Source organism: Marmota monax, unplaced genomic scaffold, assembly GCF_021218885.2.
Source record: "Marmota monax isolate L192 unplaced genomic scaffold, Marmota_monax_Labrador192_F-V1.1 WCK01_AAM20220418_F8-fsc00013, whole genome shotgun sequence".
NCBI classification, from domain to species: domain Eukaryota; kingdom Metazoa; phylum Chordata; class Mammalia; order Rodentia; family Sciuridae; genus Marmota; species Marmota monax.
Window position 1 is genome coordinate 17,437,862 of NW_026692202.1, and position 23,017 is coordinate 17,460,878.

General features: G+C 35.3%; 1 pseudogene; it reads left to right on the forward strand.

Moving 5' to 3' along the window:
• The first annotated feature begins 13,226 nt into the window (after nucleotides 1–13,226).
• LOC124083264 (CD9 antigen-like) lies at nucleotides 13,227–13,931 on the forward strand (annotated as a pseudogene).
• Nucleotides 13,932–23,017: the final 9,086 nt, after the last annotated feature.

Below are 23,017 nucleotides of genomic sequence, written 5' to 3' on the forward strand. Positions count from 1 at the left end.
AATTGACAAAGAATTCTTGGTGTTATTGCACTATCTGGCAAAGCCCTGCAGTCCCTTTCCTGTTTGTAGGTGGGCTTTCAAGACCTAAAAGGAGTTTCAACTTCTTTCTAGGGAGTATCTGGTATCACAAAAACCCTCCTGCTAAAAAACTATGAGAGCCAAATAATGAAAGAGAAAGATGAAGAAAAAGAGGAGAGAGGGAGAGTCAGAAGGAGAGACAGATAGTTCTTTTAATGGTTTGGACATCAATTAATGCAGCCAGGATATAAATCAAGATACTGGAGAAAAGCAAAATGCACTGACATGGTCTTAAATTCAAGGTCATTTCAAGATATTTGGCAATCTGAGGTGCAAACATGTGGAAAAAAAAAAAAAAAAAACTCAAAGCCCTGGATTAGAACTCGTGAGAGTATCACTAAATTGAGGAACCAAATGTAAAATTTGGTGTTACCAAAGCCTCCAAGATTTGGAATGCACAATGCCAGAGAAATGACATTCACACAAAAGTGACTTTGACATTTAGCTCACAATTGGTATCTAAGGCATTTTAAGATTCTTAAACTAGGTATATGCAAAGCAAAGCTCTGAACAAAATCAAGCAAAACGTAGTTAATAAGAGACTGAAAAGCCATCCGGAATTTTTACACTCTCCAGGATATGGAGAAATCAAAATTTGAATTTAAGGTCCATTAAATAAGAAGAACCAGAGTACACACCCTCAATTTCCAACTGAGAGGCTTTTGAAATGAGCAAAAAAGGTGAACTGAGTAAGACATTCTGAATATAACTTGCTTGGGTTTCAGAAGAAGATTGAATATAACATCATTCAGTGCCTTTCAATTTTGCATGTGGAATCCAGCAATCATTAAAAATGGCTTTGTGTACTAGGAAACAGAAAAAAAATATTACTAAAAGCCAAGAGGAAAAAAATTGTAAAACATATTTATGAGTTTTCTAAATACAATTGTTATCAGAAAGAATGTTTAAAATAATCATGATTACGAAAATGGACCAAAAAAAAAATCATACCAACTTTTGCCAGAGAAATAAAATCTATTAAAAAATAAATCAAGGGGAAAATCTAAAATGGACATATAATCAAGTAAAATTCAGAATTATAAATGGGTAGATTTAAAAGCAGATTATACAGAGAGAGTAAGAGATTTGTGAGCTAAAATGAAGGTGATTAGTAAATACTGAGGCTGAAACTACATTTTGCAGTCTTTATGTTAATGGTCCCATAAATTGTTAACATGTGCTGGGAACATTTGAGTGTCATGTTTTTATTTTGAAAAGTTGACCTTTTAGAGGTTTCACCAAGATGGCCAAATGGAAAATTCCATGAGGCAAGTCACTCAGACCAGTGGATGAGACAGTGGGTAAAGGGAATCTAAAATGGGTTGTAGCGCTGGGAGATGATAAGTATCAGCTATGACCTTAGGACAGAATACAGTGATGAAGGTTGCCACTTGTCCTATCGACCTTGTTTTTAAGTTTTCTTCCGAAAAGTAAAAAGGACACAGATTGTGGAAAAGCTGCAATAGGATGACTTGAGCTTAATGTGAAATGAGAGTGCATCTGAGGCAAGGCAGAGACTGTAGTAGATTCTACTGATGACGTATCTATGTATAGTTGGATTCCTTTAACCAGGTTGTTATGCCCATTCCCAGCTGCAAACAGCTAGGACTTGAAAACATCTCTGGAAACGTGTCTGGAAATTCTATCCATCTTTCCCAAGGAAGATCATAACCAGTAACTATCAAACTGTTTGGGTATTAGGAACACTTGATACTAAAATAGTTTTATATAAGTTACTAAAGTTTTAAGTTACTTTAGCAAGCTTGTTATATATATATATATATATATATATATATATATATATATGTAATCATTATATAGAATTCCATCTTATATCTATAGACAATTATAAAATTAAATTATTAAGTTACTATTACCAGTTGTTCTACAAAAAATGTGCTTAGGAATAAATCTAATATATAAGGCCTCTACAAAGAAAAACATAATAATGACAGAAATTAAGGAATATCTAAGAAACTGGTTGTGATATGAAGGTTGTTTAAAATATTTTTCACTTAAAAATAGTTTTGATTCAAAGAAAATAGACTTCCAGATATAAAGACTAAAATTATACAAATTAAAAGAGCATGGAGTTCACAAAAGAATAGACAAATCAGTTTCAAATTCAGAAATAAGCCTACTAATGCACTGTTGCTTGAAGAAGGAAAAATATTTCAATAAATAGTGCTGGAACATTGGATATTCATATAAACATTATGGGAATGGCTATCATTATAATGACTTTTTATCTACTTCTTTTTGTTTTGTTTTATCTCAGCATTCAGTTGTATCAGCTAGTCTTGTTTCTTCTTTTAACTGATCAAAATGTCCTACTTCCTCCTCATATGTCAAGTGTTTACTATACGCTGGACATTATGTTACTAATGCGCCTTCTTTTAAAGTGAGATTATTTGTTTAGGCAGGCATTTCATTCATTGAGAACTTGGGTTTTTTTGGATGTTTGATGTTAGGCTTTATTGAGTCAAATGTACACCAAGGACTATTGAGTTATGGGATCAAATAATTCTTAATTGTGAGGAACTTTTCTCCATATTGCAAGATATTTGGCAATTTCCATGCTCTGTCTACTTGGTGTTGGTAGGACCTGCCCTCTAATGGTGACAACCAAAAAAGTCTCCATGCATTTCCAAATCTCTTCTCAGGGGAATAATTGCCTCTAGTGAGAACCTCTGGCCTAGAGTGCCCTTTACTTTAAAACTGTAGTAGTCTTACTCCTAAAATGTGGACTTCCTTAGGTATCTTTTGAATGCCTCGAATGTTCAATGACTCTGTATAACAGCTGGTTATGATTCAATTTGTGACAATTTTCTCACCTTTCTAAAAGTTCTTCTCTGCCAAACCTCATAGAATCTCATCCTGAACATGTGTTACCTAAATGCTTGGCAAAAGATTCAAGAAAAAGATCCTTCTCAGCATAACTATGTTCATTTTGGAACACTGCTTCCTAAATTTCAGCCTCCTTTAGAATTATTATTGTTGTTTCTTAGGCTCAACTTGTTTGTTTTTCTATTCAAGGATTATAGCTCTGAGAAAATTGTTTCTTAATGTCTAAAAACTGATGTATTTTGTATATTATGCAGTTTGGGGGTTTGTTACAGCAATTTAAGACCCATCTCTGGTATTTCATCATGGCCAGAATCTGAAAGTCCGTGATTATCTATATTGAAAAATAAATTTTATTATAATCCTTATTTTATAACATTTATAAAATTCAATTGCCAATGATTTATAAGTCTACATATAAAAAGTAAAAATAAAACTGTTATAAGAAATCTGTGGTAAGCAAACACTTCTTTAAAAACAAGCCAAGTATGGCAGCACACACCTTTAATCCCAGTGCTCGGGAGGCTGAGGCTGGAGGATCGTGAGTTCAAAGTCAGCCTCAGTAACTTAGAGAGGCCATAAGCAAGGAGTGAGACCCTGGCTCTAAATAAAATATAAAAAATGGCCCAGGATGTGGCTCAGTGATTAAGCCCCATGAGTTTAATCCCTAATTCTAAAAAGGAAGGAAGGAAGGAAGGAAGGAAGGAAGGAAGGAAGGAAGGAAGGAAGGAAGGAAGGAAGACAAAATATGATCATAAAGAAAAATATTATAAACTGAATCTCAACAAATTTGAAAATAAAATGTAGTCTACAGAATAGAAGATATCAAAGTATATTGCTTGGTAAACATAAGGTTAATTATAAATGTTATATAAACATTATATTAAGAAAATATACTTGGCTGTGAATGTAGTTCAGTAGTAAAGTTCTTGCCTGGCATGCACAAGCCCGGGTTTGATTGATCCCTAGTATGGCCAAAAGAAAAGAGGGGGGAGGGGGAGGGAGAAAGAAAAGCATACAGATATCGATATAAATAAAGTATAAAGTACATCCATTTAAAGAAACAGATGACATATTGGAATAAATACTTCACATATAGACCGTCAAAATGGTTCATAAATATATGAAAAGGTGTTCAATCTTAGTGTGAATTGGGCAAAATGTAAATTAAAATCAAGGAGTAATGTAATTACTTGCCCATTAGAAAAACTAAAATGCAAATATAATTATCTAATAGGATATTACATAGATAAGAAACAACTAGAATTCTTATATGTTGTTAGCAGGAATGTAAATTTGTGCAACATATTTGGAAATCAGTATCTACTAGAGAACATACATTAATTAGAAATTCTACCTCTACATATATTTTCAGTATATGTTAACCACAGAAATAAAAGAATTTCAAGATTATTGGTAATATTCTCAAACTGAAAAATTCCTGTTATAGTTTGGATATAAAGTACCCTCTAAAGACTCATGTGTTGAAGGCTTGGATTCCAATATAACTATGTTCAAAGGTTGGACTTTTCGTATGTGTTTGGTTCATGAGGGTTCCTGCCTCATAGGTGGATTGATCAATTGATAGCTGAATGGACTATTGGGAGGTGGTGGAAAACATCTGCAATGCAGCATAGTTGAAGAAAATATGTTATTGGCGCATAGCCTGTAATTGTGTTTTTATCCCTGGCCCCTTCCCCTTCCTTCTCTCTCCCCTCTCTCCTTTTTCCTCTCTCCCACTCTCCTCTCTCCTCTCTCTCCCCACTCTCTCCTTTCTCTCTCTCCCTCTGTCTTTCTCTACTTTTTGGCTGCAATGAACTGAGCAGGCTTCCTCCATCACACCCCTCTGCCATGATAGTCTACCATGCTTGAGACCTAGAGCAATGGAACCAGGTGACCACAAACTGAAACCTCTGAAACCATAAACCAATATAATTTTTTTCTCCTTTAAGTTATTTATGTCAGTCATTTTGTTCACCATAACAAAACTGGACTGACATGCCTCCCAAATTTTGATTAATAGTAAGTTAATTGTGGTATATTCATCAGATTGAATACTAAATTGCAATGAAAATTATTAATTTGTATATTCAACTACAGACATAAACTTCACAGACTTTTAAATTAAATAGGCAATGTAAACTGGACATATAAAGTTGACAAGACAGATTTGATGGTGATGGACAAATTTGCCAATTGAAAAGAAAATACAGACTTTAAGGGAGCCTGGGGGAAGATCCTGTGGTGCTGGTAATATTTTATGACTACCCCTGTATGATAGGTATTTATAAAACTGCAATAGTCTCTTCAAATACCATTTATTGACTTTATTCTGTGTACCTCATGGTTCAACATAACAAACATAAAAACAAACAAACAAAAAAAATGGACAAAAGGCCACTCTTGGTTTGATATCTTCTTACAGCTCCCAGCCATCACCTGATTTGTTATGTTCCTGGTACCCAGCTTCTACTTGGCTTTTGACATTTAGAGTTATCCCTTCATTTCTTATGAGTTAATCCAAGGATTATTTATTGCTATATATTATACAAGATTTTTTGATATTTATTAATAATACTGTTTTTCCTTGCGTGATGGTCCATTTCTCAGGAACATGAACTCCTTATGGAAATATAAATTGATAATGTATCTCAAATATAGTTTGCCAGTTGCATCAAAAACCTTGCAAGTGCTCTTTGCAGTCATTTTTCACATCACCTTTCACCTTTCACAATCCTAGAAATTTTAGTAGAGAAATTAGTTGTTATGGGTCTAGGCATGCACATTATCAAAACAAACAAACTAAAAGGCTAGTTGCTATTTGTAGCAACATTATCAAAATTTAAAAAATCCTGAAAACAGCATAAGTACTTAACAATAGAAAATTTGTTACATAAATCATGATATATACTTAAAGTGAAGGACTAGACAGACATTAAAATGACAATGTTAAGCTTTATGTAGTGACATTATTTTTCATAATATATTATTGTTAGGGAGAGAAAATATAAAATATCATGTAATGTATTTCTCCTTTTTCGTAAAAAAAAAGGACATAAATATGAGTGAGAGATATGGATAAAATTGCAGACAATGGTATATCTGAGTCTTGTGTATTTAACGAGTTTTGCATATTTATGCTTCATAACTTTTATGATAGGAATTAGCCTAAGATCATTTTGTAGCTAAGAGTGAGTGCTAATGTGTTGATGTGTTTTTTTGTTTGGTTGGGTTTGGGGGGGGGGGCAATGCTAGGGGTTGAACTCAGGGGCAATTGACCACTGAGCCACATCCTCTGTCCTATTTTGTATTTTATTTAGAGACAGGGTCTCACTGAGTTGCTTAGTGCCTCACTTTTGCTGATGCTGGCTTTGAACTAGAGATCCTCCTGTCTCAGCCTCCTGAGCCACTGGGATTACAGGTGTATTGATGTGTTTTTAAGAAAAAAAAAATTAAATATTGTCAGAAAATATAATAACATGATACTGTAAACCCAATCTTAAGGGGCCATATGTACTATCTTACCATCATGCCTATTAAATTCTGTTAGTAAATTTGGCTTTTACTTTTTGTGACAAAAAAAATTAGAAGAATATGGGCTGCACTGTATAATACTAAAATGAATTTAAACTTAGGAGTGTTCTGTAGTTTCTAAGTTTTTGTTATTTGTTCTAAATAGTTATACATGACAGCAGAATGCATTTCAATTCATTGTACCAAATGGAGTACAACTTCTCATTTCTCTGGCTGTACATGATGCAGAGCCAAACCATTTGTGCAATCACACATGTACATAGGGTAATAATGTCCATCTCATTCCACCATCCTTCTCACCCCCTTACCCCTTCCCCTCACTCGCCTATGAAAAATCAAAATTTCCTCCGTTCTTCCTAGTCTTCCCACCATGTGCATCTGAGAAAACATTTGGTCTTCAATTTTGGGGGGTTGGCTTACTTTGCTTAGCATGATATTCTCCAACTCCATCCATTTACCTGCAAATGCCATAATTTTATTTTCTTTTAATGCTGAGTAATATTCCAATGTGTATATATACCAAATTAGGAAAACTAGCCCATGTTCATTCATCTGTAGAAGGACATCTGTGTTGATTCTATAGTTTAGTTATTATGAATTGAGCTGCTATAAACATTGATGTGGCTGCATCACTGTAATATACTGATTTTAAGTCTATGGGGTATAAACTGAGGAATGAGTGGAATAGCTGGGTCAAATGATAGTTCAATTCCAAGTTTTCTAAGGAATATCCATACTGCTTTACAGAGTGGTTGCACCAATCTGCAGTCCCACCAACAATGTTTGAGTGTACCTTTTCCTCCATATCCTTACCGAAACTTATAGTTGTTTGTACTCTTCATAACTGCCGTTCTGACTAGAGGGAGATGAAATCTTGGAGTAGTTTTGATTTGTATTTATCTAATAGCTAGTGATGTTGAACATTTTTTAATGTATTTATTGATCAATTATACATTTTCTTCTGAGAAGTGTCTATTCAGTTCCTTAACCCATTTATTTTGTTTGTGTGTGTGTGTGTTTTGAGTTCTTTATATATCCTAGAGATTAGTGTTCTATCTGATGTGCATGTGGTAAAGATTTTCTCTCATTCTGTAGGCTCTCTCTTCACATTATTGATTGTTTCCTTTGCTGAGAAGAAGATTTTTAGTTTGAATTCATCCCATTTATTGATTCTTCATTTTATTTTTTGGATTTTAGGAGTAATGATAAGAAATTCAGGTCCTAAGTTGACAAGATGAAGATTTGGGTGATGAATTCTAAATTCAGTGATGAATCCTCTGAAAGAGAAATTAGGAAAACTAGCCCATGTACAATAGCCAAGAGAGAGAGAGAGCGAGAGAGAGCACAAAATACTTGGGAATCAATCTAACAAAAGAGGGGGAAAGACCTCTACAATGAAAACTACAGAACACTAAAGAAAGAAATTGAATAATTCCTTAGAACATGGAAAGATCTCCCATGTTCTTGGAGAGGCAGTATTAATATTGTCAAAATGGCCACTCTACCAAAAGCCTTATATAGATTTAATGCAATTCCTATTGAAACCCCAATGTCATTCTTCATAGAAATAGAAAAAACAATCATGAAATTTATTTGAAAAAAATCCAAGACCCAGAATACTCAAAGCAATACTTAGCAAGAAGACTGAAGCAAGAGGCATACAAGACTTTAAACTATACTGTAGTTTCTAATGCAAGCAGAGCATTCTACCTTGATACCAGTTCTGTGTTTGTTTTGCTTCAATTTTCCCACGGTTTTGGAAAACAGTAAGTTAAGAATTAACAACTTAGAAATCGTATGTGGCCAATTTCTGTGTGGTAATGAGAACTGTTTTCTAGTAGTAAAGCATAAAGCAAAGTGAATCCATTTCAGCCAAGCCACAAAATGACTAAGAATAATTTACTAAGAGAGGAAAAATGGAGCAAACACGGAAAAAGAAACAAACAAGGAGAGAAATGAATTACAGTAGATGGGGTAGAGAGAGGAGATGGGAGGGGAGGGGAGGGGGCATAGTAGAGGATAGGAAAGGTAGCAGAATACAACAGTTACTAATATGGCATTATGTAAAAATGTGGATGTGTAACCGATGTGATTCTGCAATCTTTATTTGGGGTAAAAATGGGAGTTCATAACCCACTTGAATCTAATGTATGAAATATGATATGTCAAGAGTTTTGTAATGTTTTGAACAACCAATAAGAAAAAGAAACAGAACTTTTTTTTTTAATCATTAGTCTTTTACATAGGATAAATTTACAAGACTAAATATATAAAAAATTTATTGAATATTCTCTTAAGTGATAGTGTTATGAGGTCACAATGGAGCTTCTATATTATCTGAAGAATATATGTACAAAAAAGCTTTGCAATTAATAATTCTTGGTTTTTTTGTTATTTTTTTAGTGAATTTAAAAAAAAACTGATTTTTTTCAGGTTCCTAAATCACCTTCACTTTCATGAAATATAAAGAATAGAGGTTGCCTTAAGTCAAGTGTACATAGTTACTTATTCATTTTAGCTGACTTTACTTGGATTGTTCCTTGCATCCTATTAGAACGAAATAAAAGGCCTGTGCTGGAGGCCACTCTGTATATAGCAGAAATAGAAGATAGTTAAAGTTTCTTTCAATCCTGAGAATTTGCAATCTTAGGAGAAGTAGAGAACACTCTTCATTAATATATAGGCAAACCTAGTAACCTCGAGCCCGATGCCAGTGGGGTGCCATAATTTATCGCTCTCTGCTCTTTTAAGTAGCTTGGTTCACCTCTACATCTGTACTTTCCACTGCATCACTAACTGTGGACTACCCAGAAAGGATGAGCTCACAAACAGCTTGTAATCTGGATTTCTTGTTGAAATCTTCACCTGGGAATGAGGTTTCCCTGATTATGAGATTCCATAGGTTTCATCATAAGTTAAGAACTGGCTCTAAAACTAAAAAAGTGCTCATTTTTACATACATGGATTTTATTTTGATTGTACCAACTTCACTCCACCCACATGCAATGACTTCTATATGCTTAATTTTTGATGGTACTTAAAATCTCTTGAAGTCACAGTACAATTGACTCATCTAAACATAAATTGATTCCAACACCCTCCAGTTACATGTTGTCTTCTTAAGTATAGCTATATAGAGAGGAAATTAAATTAGATTGGGCTGACAGCATACCCCACAACCTCTTCTCATTGTTTTCTGCAGAACTGTGAAGTCCATTCAAATAGAATTAGAAAGTCTGGCAGCTCCTGGAAATATTACCATAAGGTTATTGTCAGGCCAAATTTCATATGGTCCTAGAATCGTGCTTTCTTTCTTGGAAGACTTGAATTCAGACATTGACTGGTCAATGTCCTTACAGAAGTAATCACGTTCATAAGAATGATGAATAATAGAATTGCAATCAAGAATCCAGAAAGAAATATGTTGCCTCTAATAAATATTTTAAGAAAAAATGATGATTTATTAAGATAAACTGTTCAACTTTTATGCAGAATTTAAAATTAAATACAGGTAACCTAAGAAAATGAATGCATTTCATTTTATCTTTCCTCAGGACTCAAGGAAATAGGTAAATTTGCCATTTAATTGTTTTTCTAACTCCACAAACTGTGTTTGAGTTTTGTTTTACAAGACACATTTTAAAAATTGAGAAATTTATTAATAGGCTTTCTTTGAAGGACTTTTATTTAACAACAGTTACCACCACACACAAACAAGATGATTAAAGTCAATCTAATATCTGGGTTTCATGATGTATTGAAAATATACTCACTATACAACCATATTTTTCAAAATGCAAATCTCACTAATAACATCTTCCTTACTTAGTGGAAACATGAAGGAGTTAGGGCACATGGGAGGTTTTAACTCAGGAGATCCATGTGGATGATGGAAGTACTGACCTCAAATACAAAATAGCTGGAGTTAATGAATGGAATTCATTTTATTATGATTTATACAACATATAGGCAGTCATTAAAAAATGAGAAAATGTTCACAGATGACTTCCTCAGAGCACATGTAGTACCTAACAATTTTTTTGACCCACCATACAGCATAGCAGACTTCAGTCAATAAATTTGACCTGTAATCCTACATTCCATTGCCTTTGTACTGCTGACAAATCATACTTTTTAAAAAATATTTTTTAGTTATAGGTGGACACAATATCTTTATTTTACTTTATGTGGTGCTGAGGATCGAACCCAATGTCTCAAGCATTCTAGGCAAGTGCTTTACCTCTGAGCCACAACCCCAGCCCTGACAAATCATACTTTATCCAGAGAAGCTACAATACCCATATAGTAGTTCAAATTATTTTAATGATATAACAGTTAAAAAAAACTTCACAATTAGGGACTCATACATCTTTCAAGGTTTATGATCTCTTGTTTTATATGACAAGATTCCTTAAAGAAATGTTGCATTGAAGGATGTAATTACCACATATTTAAAGGAAAGAAAATACATTGAACATTTGAAGTTAGGCCATTTATGCTCTCCTTTATTCATAACTCATGCTATTTTTATAGAAGATACTATATTTCTCAGTGCTTCTATAAAACAAATAATAAGATTTTCTAGTTTCCTTTCATCTCTTTTCTCTCTTTGTCTCTTCTACTCAAGATGAAGCCATTTGTAAGAAAAGATCCACCCAGATATAGAACAACAGAATCATTCAAAGGTTAAAACCTCTAGATTCACTGTCATAACTATGAGATTCTCCTCAAGTTATTTAGCATCTATGTGGCTCAATCTCTGTATTTAAATTTAGAGATGTAATACTTGCTTTTGCTTTACCAAACTAGAGTAAACACTAAATAGGGTTACAGTGTTTTGGAATTAAAGTTGCTGCATAAATCAAGATATGATATTTTGGAATAATTATTATGGCACTTCAACTTATCACTGACAGCTAATAAATCATTTAGCATGATAGTAGCAAAAACTACTAATTATGCTAAGTGAACAGTGGCCTGATATGATTCTGTATTTTATCCCTGGTAACTCATTTAACATGGATAGTCTCTCTCTTACCACTCAGTGCTTTGCCAGCATTTTCTTTAATCTTATCAGATCTCTTTGATTTAATTGAGAAGTCACTCTAGAAGAATGTCATTTTTCTTGCATCTCTTCAACAAAGTAATATAATTAAGATTATGCAAAACAGAGAAGATTCCCAGAGTGCCAGGAAAGAGTGAAAGCCTGTGAAATCCCAAAATTAGGAATTGCTGTAGTCAACATAAATAATTGACATTTAGATGACCTAATTAAAACAAATTACATCTCTGTGGGGGAAAGTTATGATTTTTAACACAGAGTATTCTTGAAAAATAGCAGACAAAGTATCTGAGATAGTAGTGCTGTATATTTTCTATAAAAATCATGCAAAATTAGGATTCATTTTTGGCAAAATAATGTTTAATAAATGTAAAAATGTAGAAATTTGAAAATATATAAGAAATAGATTAAGGTTGAATTTCCCCCCAGTGGCATGCTACCACTGAGCTATGTCTCTAGACCCCCCCACCTTTTTTTCCCTTTTGTCATTTTTATTTTGAGACACCAGTGTTTCCTTCCCACTTACAGACTATTGAGGCTTCAATCTGTGGCTAGTACAATAGTGGGCCTTTATTTTGTGGCTAGGCAATCCTTTTGGAGTAACTTGATTTCTCATCTGTTTTCATGAATTACATCCCATAAGTTTCCACCTACTTCCCTGTCTGAAGGTCCACCCAAACTCTACTAAGGACCTTTATTGCAGGGTCCTGCAGGCCCCTCAGTTTTCCACTCACATGCACCTATTGCACAAACTGAGAGTCTGGAAAAGGCCAATTTGATTCTTTCCCAGCCTGATCACCATTTCCGCTCTACTTGGGTTGAGTTGCCCATGATGCTTCCATTTCCTTCTAAAATTTCAAAGGGAGAGTGGAGACAGATATTTCCATAGCAGATCCACCCTTCAAGTTATTTAACACAAGGGCTTTCTGAGCGCAGAGAAAGGAAATTAAAACTATATTGGCTGATCTTATGGTCTTTCTTCTCTCTCTCTCTCTCTCCCTCTTCCTCTTCTTTCTCCTTTCCATAGTCCCTCAAATCTCAGAGCTTTTATTTTACTTTTCCCACATCATATATTCTTTGCACAACGGAATAGCAATCTTCATGGCTTTGAAAGCAGGAAAGCCATTTCTTCACACTTACGCAGAACACTTCAACATAGATCTCTATCAGGTGTGGTTAATGGTCTAAAAGGGAGGGAGGGATAGCTATTGCTAAGGAAATAGAACAAATCCCATTGCTCCACAAAGCTTGGCTGCCAGGTTATTGTTTTGCTCAGGGAAAAAAGAAAATATTCTCTCACTGGGCATGGTGGTGAAAGCCTATAGTCCCAACAACTTGGGACGCTGAGATAGGAAGATCACAAGTTCAAGACCAGATTCAGCAACTTAGTAAGACTCTGTCTCAAAAGGACTGAGGATGTTGCTTAGTGTGGGGGGATAAAGCTTAGTGATAAATTGCCTCTTGGTTCTGTGAGTTCAATCTCTAGTATAACGAAGACAAAACAAAACAAAACTCCCGATCTCTCTTGGATAATCTTAGGAAGCTGAAATAAAACATGATTATAAAAGCAAAATTTATTTCTGATGAAGTATTAACATCTTTTTGGCAGCTTCGAGCACCTCTGTCCAGCGCTGGAACCCTCCTGTCCCAACTGCAGTGCAAGCCCAGGTCCCAAACCAGTCTGGCCCAGGCCAATCCATCCTGCACCATGCCAGTTAAAGGAGGTACTAAGTGCATCAAGTACCTGCTCTTCAGATTTATCTTCATCTTCTGGCTTGCAGGAATTGCAGTTCTTGCTATTGGACTATGGCTCCAATTCGACTCTCAGATCAAGAGCATCTTCGAGCAAGAAGGTAATAATTCCAACTTCTACACAGGAGTTTGCATTCTGATTGGAGCTGGGGCCCTCATGATGCTGTGGGCTTCCTGGGCTGCTGCGGGGCCATGCAAGAGTCCCAGTACATGTTGGGATTGTTCTTTGGCTTCCTCTTGGTGATATTTGCCACTGAAATAGCTGCAGCCATCTGGGACTATTCACACAAGGATGAGGTGATTAAGGAAGTCCAGGACTTTTACACCTACAACAAGCTCAAGACCAAGGATGAGCCCCAGTGGGAAATGCTGAAAGCCATCCACTACGCGTTGAACTGCTGTGGTATAGTTGGAGGTGTTGAACACTTTATCTTGGACATATGCCCCCAAAAAGGACATTGTCAAAACCACCCAAATTAAGTCCTGCCCTGCGGCCATCAAAGAGGTCTTCAACAACAAGTTCCACATCATTGGCGCAGTGGCCATCCGCATCTCAGTGGTGATGATATTTGGCATGATCTTCAATATGATCTTGTGCTGTGCTATCCGCAGGAGCAGTGAGATGTTCTAGAGTCAGCTCACATCCCTGAGCAGGAAAATCTACCCCCAAAGTTTGGGAGGGAAGGTGATTTTTTTTTTTTTTTTGCCACTAATGTTAGTGTCCATCTGCATTTCTAAACAAAAGTTATTCTGTGTTTGTCATTTTAACTCTTTATTCACCATTGACATTTGTAATTGAGAGATTTGGGGGTTTGGTTTGCTTTGGTTTATATTTGTGTTGTTATTTATTTTTGCTTGTATGTTAAGCAGAAATCCTGCAATGAAAGGTACTATATTTGCTAGACTCTAGACAAAAGATATTGTACATAAAGAGAATTTGTCTTAAATAGATACAAATATCTATCAAATTTAATCAAGTTGTAACATATTGCAGACAATTTGATACATAATAAAAGATTATGACAATATAAAAAAAGAATTATCATCTTTCATTCATATATGCCTTTTGAATCCCAGAAGAGTGAGTCTCAAGTTCATGAATTATTTCATTTGTCAAATTCCTGTTCTCTCTGCATCTGAGTCTGATTCACCCTCATAAGGAAGATGCTGACACCTGGGCTGAACTGCTGTTCTGCTTGCCTCCTCAGAAGCTTGTATTCTATAGCTTTTGCACAACAAATTCTCCTATCAATCAGACTTAGCCAACATTCTTCTTCATGATCTATCTGATGCACTTTCATGTTTATTTACAAATATAGTGTAAAATATAAAATCATTCAATGTTCATACCTCCATTTCTCCCAACTTTAAAAGCACAATCAGTTGCTGAGTCACATTAAAATTGTATCTAATGTTATGATGGTTAATGATAAAACTTACCCTAGGGAATAGATAAAATTATTCCTTAAAATTACTTTGTTCAAAACTCTAGAAAAACTAGGGATAACAGGAACATACCTCAATATTGTAAAAGCAATCTATGCTAAGCCTCAGGCTAGCATCATTCTGAATGGAGAAAAACTGAAGGCATTCCCTCTAAAATCTGGAACAAGACAGGGATGCCCTCTCTCTCCACTTCTGTTCAACATAGTTCTCGAAACACTGGCCAGAGCAATTAGACGAAAGAAATTAAAGGCATAAATAGGAAAAGAAGAACTTAAATTATCACTATTTGCAGATGATATGATTCTATACCTAGCAGACCCAAAAGGCTCTACAAAGAAACTATTAGAGCTAATAAATGAATTCAGCAAAGTGGCAGGATATAAAATCAACACGCATAAATCAAAGGCATTCCTGTATATCAGCGACAAATCCTCTGAAATGGAAACTCCATTCAAAATATCTTCAAAAAAAATAAAATACTTGGGAATCAACCTAACAAAAGAGGTGAAAGACTTATACAATGAAAACTACAGAACCCTAAAGAGAGAAATAGAAGAAGATCTTAGAAGATGGAAAAATATACCCTGTTCATGGATAGGCAGAACCAACATCATCAAAATGGCGATATTACCAAAAGTTCTCTATAGGTTTAATGCAATGCCAATCAAAATCCCAACGGCATTTCTTGTAGAAATAGAGAAAGCAATCATGAAATTCATATGGAAAAATAAAAGACCCAGAATAGCAAAAACAATGCTAAGCAGGAAGTGTGAATCAGGCGGTATAGCGATACCAGACTTCAAACTATACTACAGAGCAATAGTAACAAAAACAGCATGGTACTGGTACCAAAACAGGCGGGTGGACCAATGGTACAGAATAGAGGACTCAGAAACCAATCCACAAAACTACAACTATCTTATATTTGATAAAGGGGCTAAAAGCATGCAATGGAGGAAGGATAGCATCTTCAACAAATGGTGCTGGGAAAACTGGAAATCCATATGCAACAAAATGAAACTGAATCCCTTTCTCTCGCCATGCACAAAAGTGAATTCAAAATGGATCAAGGAGCTTGATATCAAATCAGAGACACGCCGTCTGATAGAAGAAAAAGTTGGCTACGATCTACAGTTGGTGGGGTCGGGCTCCAAATTCCTCAATAGGACACCCATAGCACAAAAGTTAATAACTAGAATCAACAAATGGGACTTACTCAAACTAAAAAGTTTTTTCTCAGCAAAAGAAACAATAAGAGAGGTAAATAGGGAGCCTACACCCTGGGAACAAATCTTTACTCCTCACACTTCAGATAGAGCCCTAATATCCAGAGTATACAAAGAACTCAAAAAATTAGACAATAAGAGAACAAACAACCCAATCAACAAATGGGCCAAGGACCTGAACAGACACTTCTCAGAGGAGGACATACAGTCAATCAACAAGTACATGAAAAAAATGCTCAACATCTCTAGCTGTCAGAGAAATGCAAATCAAAACCACCCTAAGATACCATCTCACTCCAGTAAGATTGGCAGCCATTATGAAGTCAAACAACAACAAGTGCTGGCGAGGATGTGGGGAAAAGGGTACACTTGTACATTGCTGGTGGGACTGCAAATTGGTGCAGCCAATCTGGAAAGCAGTATGGAGATTTCTTGGAAAGCTGGGAATGGAGCCACCATTTGACCCAGCTATTCCCCTTCTTGGTCTATTCCCTAAAGACCTAAAAATAGCATGCTACAGGGACACTGCTACATTGATGTTCATAGCAGCTCAATTCACAATTGCAAGACTGTGGAACCAACCCAGATGCCCTTCAATAGACAAATGGATAAAAAAAAATGTGGCATTTATACACAATGGAGTATTACTCTGCATTAAAAAATGACAAAATCATAGAATTTGCAGGGAAATGGATGGCATTAGAGCAGATTATGCTAAGTGAAGCTAGTCAATCCCTAAAAAACAAATGCCAAATGTCTTCTTTGATATAAGGAGAGTAACTAAGATCAGAGTAGGGATGAAGAGCAGGAGAAGAAGATTAACATTTAACAGGGATGAGAGATGGGAGGGAAAGGGAGAGAGAAGGGAAATTGCATGGAAATGGAAGGAGACCTTCAGGGTTATACAGTGGAGGGGGTAGAGAGAGAGGAGGGGAGGGGAGGGGAGAGGTGGGGAGGGGGGAGGGTGGAGGATGGGAAAGGCAGCGGAGCACAACAGACACTAGTATGGCAATAAGTAAATCAATGGATGTGTAACTGATGTGATTCTGCAATCTGTGTATGGGGTGAAGGTGGGAGTTCATAACCCACTAGAATCAAAGTGTGGAATATGATATGTCAAGAAATTTGTAATGTTTTGAACAACCAACAATAAAAAACTAAAAAAAAATTACTTTGGTAGTTCAAATTCATTCAGTCAACAATTACTCATTGAATACTCGCTTTGTCCCAGGCATGTTTTAGATGCTAGAATTACTGCCATGAACACTACATTTTCCCATGAATGAGCCCTCTATGAACTTCAGGACACCAACTCATGGTAAAGAGTTAGATAACAGACAGATCAACAAATAAATATAGGATACTTCAGGTGGTACTTCCTATACAGAAAAAGCAGCAGAATAAGGTGGATGTGGCAGGGGTATTTATTTTACATACTGTGTCCATGAAGACCCTTCTGTAAGGTGACATTTAAGCAAAATCATGAAGGCAGCAGAAGAGTAAGGTGTGCAGGTGTTGAGAAAGTTTACCTAGGCATTAGGCCTAATGCCTGAGTGCAAGGTTCAGTGAGGGACATACATGGACATCACTGTGGCCAGAACAAGGGAGACTGAGGGACAAATAGTCGCAGATGAAGAGGGGAAGCCTGTACCTTTGGGACTATGCCTTCCATTCTGTGAAAGAGGCTTACTGGTGTGTTTTCCATGCACTTGAGTTGCTTGGTAAAGACAAGACCAGGGGAGAGCAGCAGTGAAATAAGGAATAACAGTTAAGAAGTTTTTGCAATAGTCCAGGAAAACGATGATGTAAATTTAACCCACAAGAGCAAGCAGAGTTTTGTTCTGCCTACTATTGATGTAAACAGGCCTCTCTAAAGTTAGCACAATAGGACAGCAACAATTTAGTTGTGCTTATAGATTCTGTGCATCAAGAATTTGGACAGGGGGCTGGGGATGTGGCTCAAGCGGTAGCGCGCTCTCCTGGCATGCGTGCGGCCCGGGTTTGATCCTCAGCACCACATACAAAAAAAAAAAAAAAGATGTTGTGTCCTCCGAAAACTAAAAAAATAAATAAATAAATATATTTTTTTTAAGATTCTCTCTCTCTCTAAAAAAAAAATAATAATTTGGACAGGACACAACTGGACAGCTTTCCTCGCCTTTGTGAAATCTTCTTGGGCCTCAGATAAGAAAACATGAAGACAGAGGGATGGTGACTCAATCGCTGGGGGCTGGTACCTTTTGAAGCTTGCTTAGTCAAGTATCTGGTAGGGGACAGTCATTGTCCACCAAAAAAACTATTTGTTGCTTCTCCATGTGTCTTCGGATTCCTCAAAGTCTTCTGGTTGTGTTACAAGGTTGAATGCCTCAATGAAGCTGAATGACCTTTACAAATTGACAAAAACTCTCTCTGACCAAACGTCAAACTTCAATCAAGCTTCATTGAGCACTTTTTTCCTACTAGCTTTAACCTTGCCTCTCATCCTGTGTTTGGTGTGCTAATTTCAATTTTAGCAAAGAGTCACAAGTCAGTTTCATGAATCTCTCCACTTTTGATATCTAATTCGAGGCTTGCCTTTAGTAAGAATACTGTTAGATTCATTTAATAAGAATTACCCCACACTTGGTATCTTTTACTAATGTCTTATCAACTGTCCTCTCACCATGGTTTTAGGCCACATATCTCTACCTGTCTTTAATATATTCATAATTGAAGTTCAGTCTTTATCCTCCATTGCAGTAGTTTTGAATAAAGTCTGTCTTATCACTTTACCACATATCAAAATAATTTCTTCTTTGATAAAGTCTAGCCTCATAATTTTGTTTATGGAAGTAGTTGCCAGCCCACTAATAATGCAAGACCAGAAGTCTTGGGTTCTATTTCTTGGTACCGGAGAGGTGATATCTCACTGCAAAAAGAACATGCAAAATAGGAGATATTGCTGTGGACATATTTTGAAAATAGAATTTTCCTCAAGGTTGTATGAAGGAGAATCATAGAAGAAATAAAAGAAACTATTAAAAGGTGTTTTCTGTTGGTGTTTTAATTTTTACCAAAACGTCAAGGACATGTATTTCATAAATAAAATAATTGTTTTTATTCTCCTTGGAAAATAATTTGTATTCAATATATCATAGGGTTAAGCTCTCAGACTAACTCCATCAAAAGTTTAAGTGATTCATAGATAACTTCCTGTCTTGGTCTTGGACAGGGAACTCTTTTCTCTGAATCTCTTTCAGAGTCTTTTTATTTAATAGAACAATATTTTTGTTTTTTAATAGAACAATATTTTTTATTTAATAGAACAAATTCTGTACATACTGATTGACTAATCCCCCCTCATACCACACATAAGCATATACACAAACAAACATACAAACATATGTAATATGAGAGAAAGTGGAATAGAGTTTCCATAGTCAGAGTAGTTTTGCCTTGTTCTGAAAGAGTAGTAAAAAACTCATTTAAAGTGGATGGGGATTAAATGTAGACATACTCTAGGCTAAATAACATACAGAAATGAATTCTTCTCAAGGTGCAATTCATTCAAAAAGAGGATTTGAAATTCGATCAAATGCCAATGCGAAGGCATATAATGCTTGAATGACATTAATTAGCTGAATATTGAGCCCAGGAGCAAGTGAGGCTTATCCACTGAATATGTACATAAGAATTTCCTATCAAGGAGAACCACAGAAAAATATCTGGAGCGGCTTCTTCCCTCTTCTTTATATTCAGGTTCCTATTACCATATTCCTGAGGAAAAAAAAAACTATGCAAATATAAGAGTTCCAACTTAATAGCAAACTGGTCATAAAAGTGAGCCTTTTTCTTTTGTGACCAAATGCCTTTAAAAAGCATCTGAATCATGAAAATATTTAAGAAACTATGAATTTAGCTGGACTATGTTTTAAGATATCAACTAAAAAGGAGGATTTCAAATATCTTCTTATAAATCCTAGTTTCAGAGAACTTTTTTATTCTCTAGCTTAACAGCACTATTTGGCAAACACTAGCTCTACATTTCTGAATCATCCGTGGCTTCTTTCATTGGCTTTATCTATCTTGGACATTTTTTTGTTTACTATTTATGTAATTTGAGATCATGGAATGTTACTCTGATTGTCGTCTTTTTTTCCCCCAAAATGAAAATTATGAACCAGACTAAGGTGACCAATTGTAGTAACTTTGATAGCACAATCTTCTTAAACCTTTTCCAAATTCATCTTGGCCACCCTGATTTAAATAAAGACTCATAAGTAATTTCAATATTTTTGTATATAATGATTTTTTTCTATGCTACCATGTATTTACTTTGAAAGTTAATAATAATAAATTATACTATTATTGCTGCTTTCTTATATGTGTTATACTCTATCTTTAATTTGAACCAACGAGTTTCAGGAATCTTTCAAAGACAAATCAGCAAAAGGCCAGAAAAGAATCAGTGTGGCAGTGCAAGCTAGAAAATAAACTAGCAATTTAAAGATCATGACCTCTAATACCATTTTGACAATTAACTTATCATCTAACCTTCTGCTAGTCGCTTGCCCTCACGTTGCCTTTTTTCTGAACTTTGTGAAAATGAAAATGACAACACTGTGGTTACTGCTCAAAGGAACTGAGAAGAAAAAAAACTGGTATAGGTGATGTAAAATACTTTACCAGTCATAAAATGCCACATAGATGTTCTATAACAGCTTCAGAGCTCCATAGTTTAATATGCAACTAATTTTTCCTTTAACAAAGTGCTAGCAGAAGCAACTAAGATCAAGCAGGAAAAGATGCAAAACTCCTGGTCATAACAGAGCATGTTCATTTGAATTGATTTTATGGGTAGATGTCGGTAGAGGCTATGTGATCAAATGTGTACAGTAACCCGGTCATCACATTCTACTTGACAGTGAGTAGTCAGACCAGCTGCGGCTAGAAGCTGGACTGCATATCATTACAGTCCCCTGGGTGTGTTCCTCTTTAAATGAGTTTCTGTGTGTGGTATGTGTGTGTTTTGTCTAATGGCACTGTTTCATGGTAAACAATCAGAATTAGCAGAAATGTTTTCTGACATTTGAATATGTTCATCATGCCATTTTCCCTTTGAAATTCTAATTTCATTTACTTAAAACTGACATTAATTATTTCAAGGAATCTTTCCCCATATTATTATTTTACTTAGGGATTTAGCTATAACTAGATGTTGCCTAATATAATTCATGCTGCATTCAGAAATATCTTATTGCTTTTCTGGTTCTTCCTTGTTGTTCCTAGGAAGAGGAATAAAAATAAAAGATTAAGCCTCATCACCTCTCACAGAAAAGTTACCTTTTAGTTTTAGTCACTTGTCAACTTACCATTTAATGCTTAAAAAAAAAAAAAAACAACTATAAGCCATCTGAAGAAGAGTCCTAAATGAGGATAGGGAAGACACAGTAAATCAACATATAATAAGATTTTAACATGAATTGAGTAGTTTGTATACAGCAATGTAGGTTGTTTTCACTACAACTAATAGTCCTGGGGCATTATTAGATTAAAATACAAAGGACCATGACACAATTCCATCTGGATAAATATCATTTATTAGCTGTACATCTCTGAATAATCTTTTTTTTAAACACTCACCAGCTTCTTCTTCACTTATTCATGCATTTAAAAGGATTCACTTATAGCTGCTACTTACTAGGCATTACTAATGCACTGGAGACTCAATGAGTAGAAGGGATAAAAGTGCCTGCCTTGTGAAGTTTTCATTTCATTACACACTGGAAATAATGCCTTTGTTACCCACTTCACAATGCCGTGACAACATGGATACAATAGTTTATTAAAAAATGGTCTGTAAACAATTAAGTGCTACATGAATATGTTACTCTCCCTATTATGTTAATGTTATTATTACAAATATTGCTGAGTGTTAGAAACGCACACTTTAAATAATTAATAGAAGCTTTCTGACGTAAGAGTAGAGGTAGGGAAAGAAAAGAAGGGATTTAACATGGAACAAGCTGAGGACAGAATTTTTTATGTTATTAGGTTTTCTGAGAGCAACTACATTTTTCCTCTGGTAATAAAATGGGAGGAATTCGAAATAGTGAGAAATTAATTTGAACAAGATATCAGAAGATTTGCATGCATGACTGTGTATGATCTGTTATGAAGGAATGTGAAGTGGTGAGAATGGAACCCCCGAGCTTTCAACAGAAGTATGACTTTGGTTTGCTTTACATTTCACCTAAAAAAAAAAAAAGTAGAAAAAAGGTCATATTTGGGAGACAAGAATTTGGGAAAATAAATCACAGGACTCTGAAGTAAAAGGGTAAAATAGTGAGACTCCAAACTGTAAAGCTGGGTGTAGAGACAAGGGTGAAGTCTAGAAACACAGTTAAAAGAGAAATAATTATAACTTGGTGATATGATTGGGAAGGTTTGGAAACATTCCAAATGTAGAATAAGTTTTTCTGGTTTAAATAGGTAGATTAAAGCACTATCAATAAGAAGAAAAAAATACATGAACACACTGGCAACTTTTTGGCAATACCTAAGGAGAAGTACACAACAAATTAGAGACGAAGGTGTAACATAGAAATTAGGAATAAAAGCTAAGAAATGGATATCATTAATCAAACTTTCACCATGATTGAGATTGTTCAAGGCAAGCATGTAGATTATGAAGAATTTTAAATATAAAATGTGTGACAAGAATGCTTTTGAACTATCACTTAATCACTTTAGTCTCCCCCTTGATCAGGAGGCTAAGGTCTTCCTTTAAACTGTTTTCTTATACCCTACTTGGTGCAATTCTTCCTTATGCTTTGGGAGAGATAATGAGTTTATGAAGAGCTAAAGCAGGCATAATGAGAGAGACCATGAGGAAAGATCTGAAGTATCATTTAAATAGTGAATGTGATGATGCCTCTTCCTCTTCTCTCCTTTTCTTTTTTTCTCTATTCTGAAGTAGCAGAAAATAGTTCCCAAATTATACATATAAATCCCCTGAGTTGACCAGCTTTAGAGTCTTGTTATGGTTTGGACTTAAGAATGTCTCTCAAGGAGCTCATGTATTAGGACATGTAGC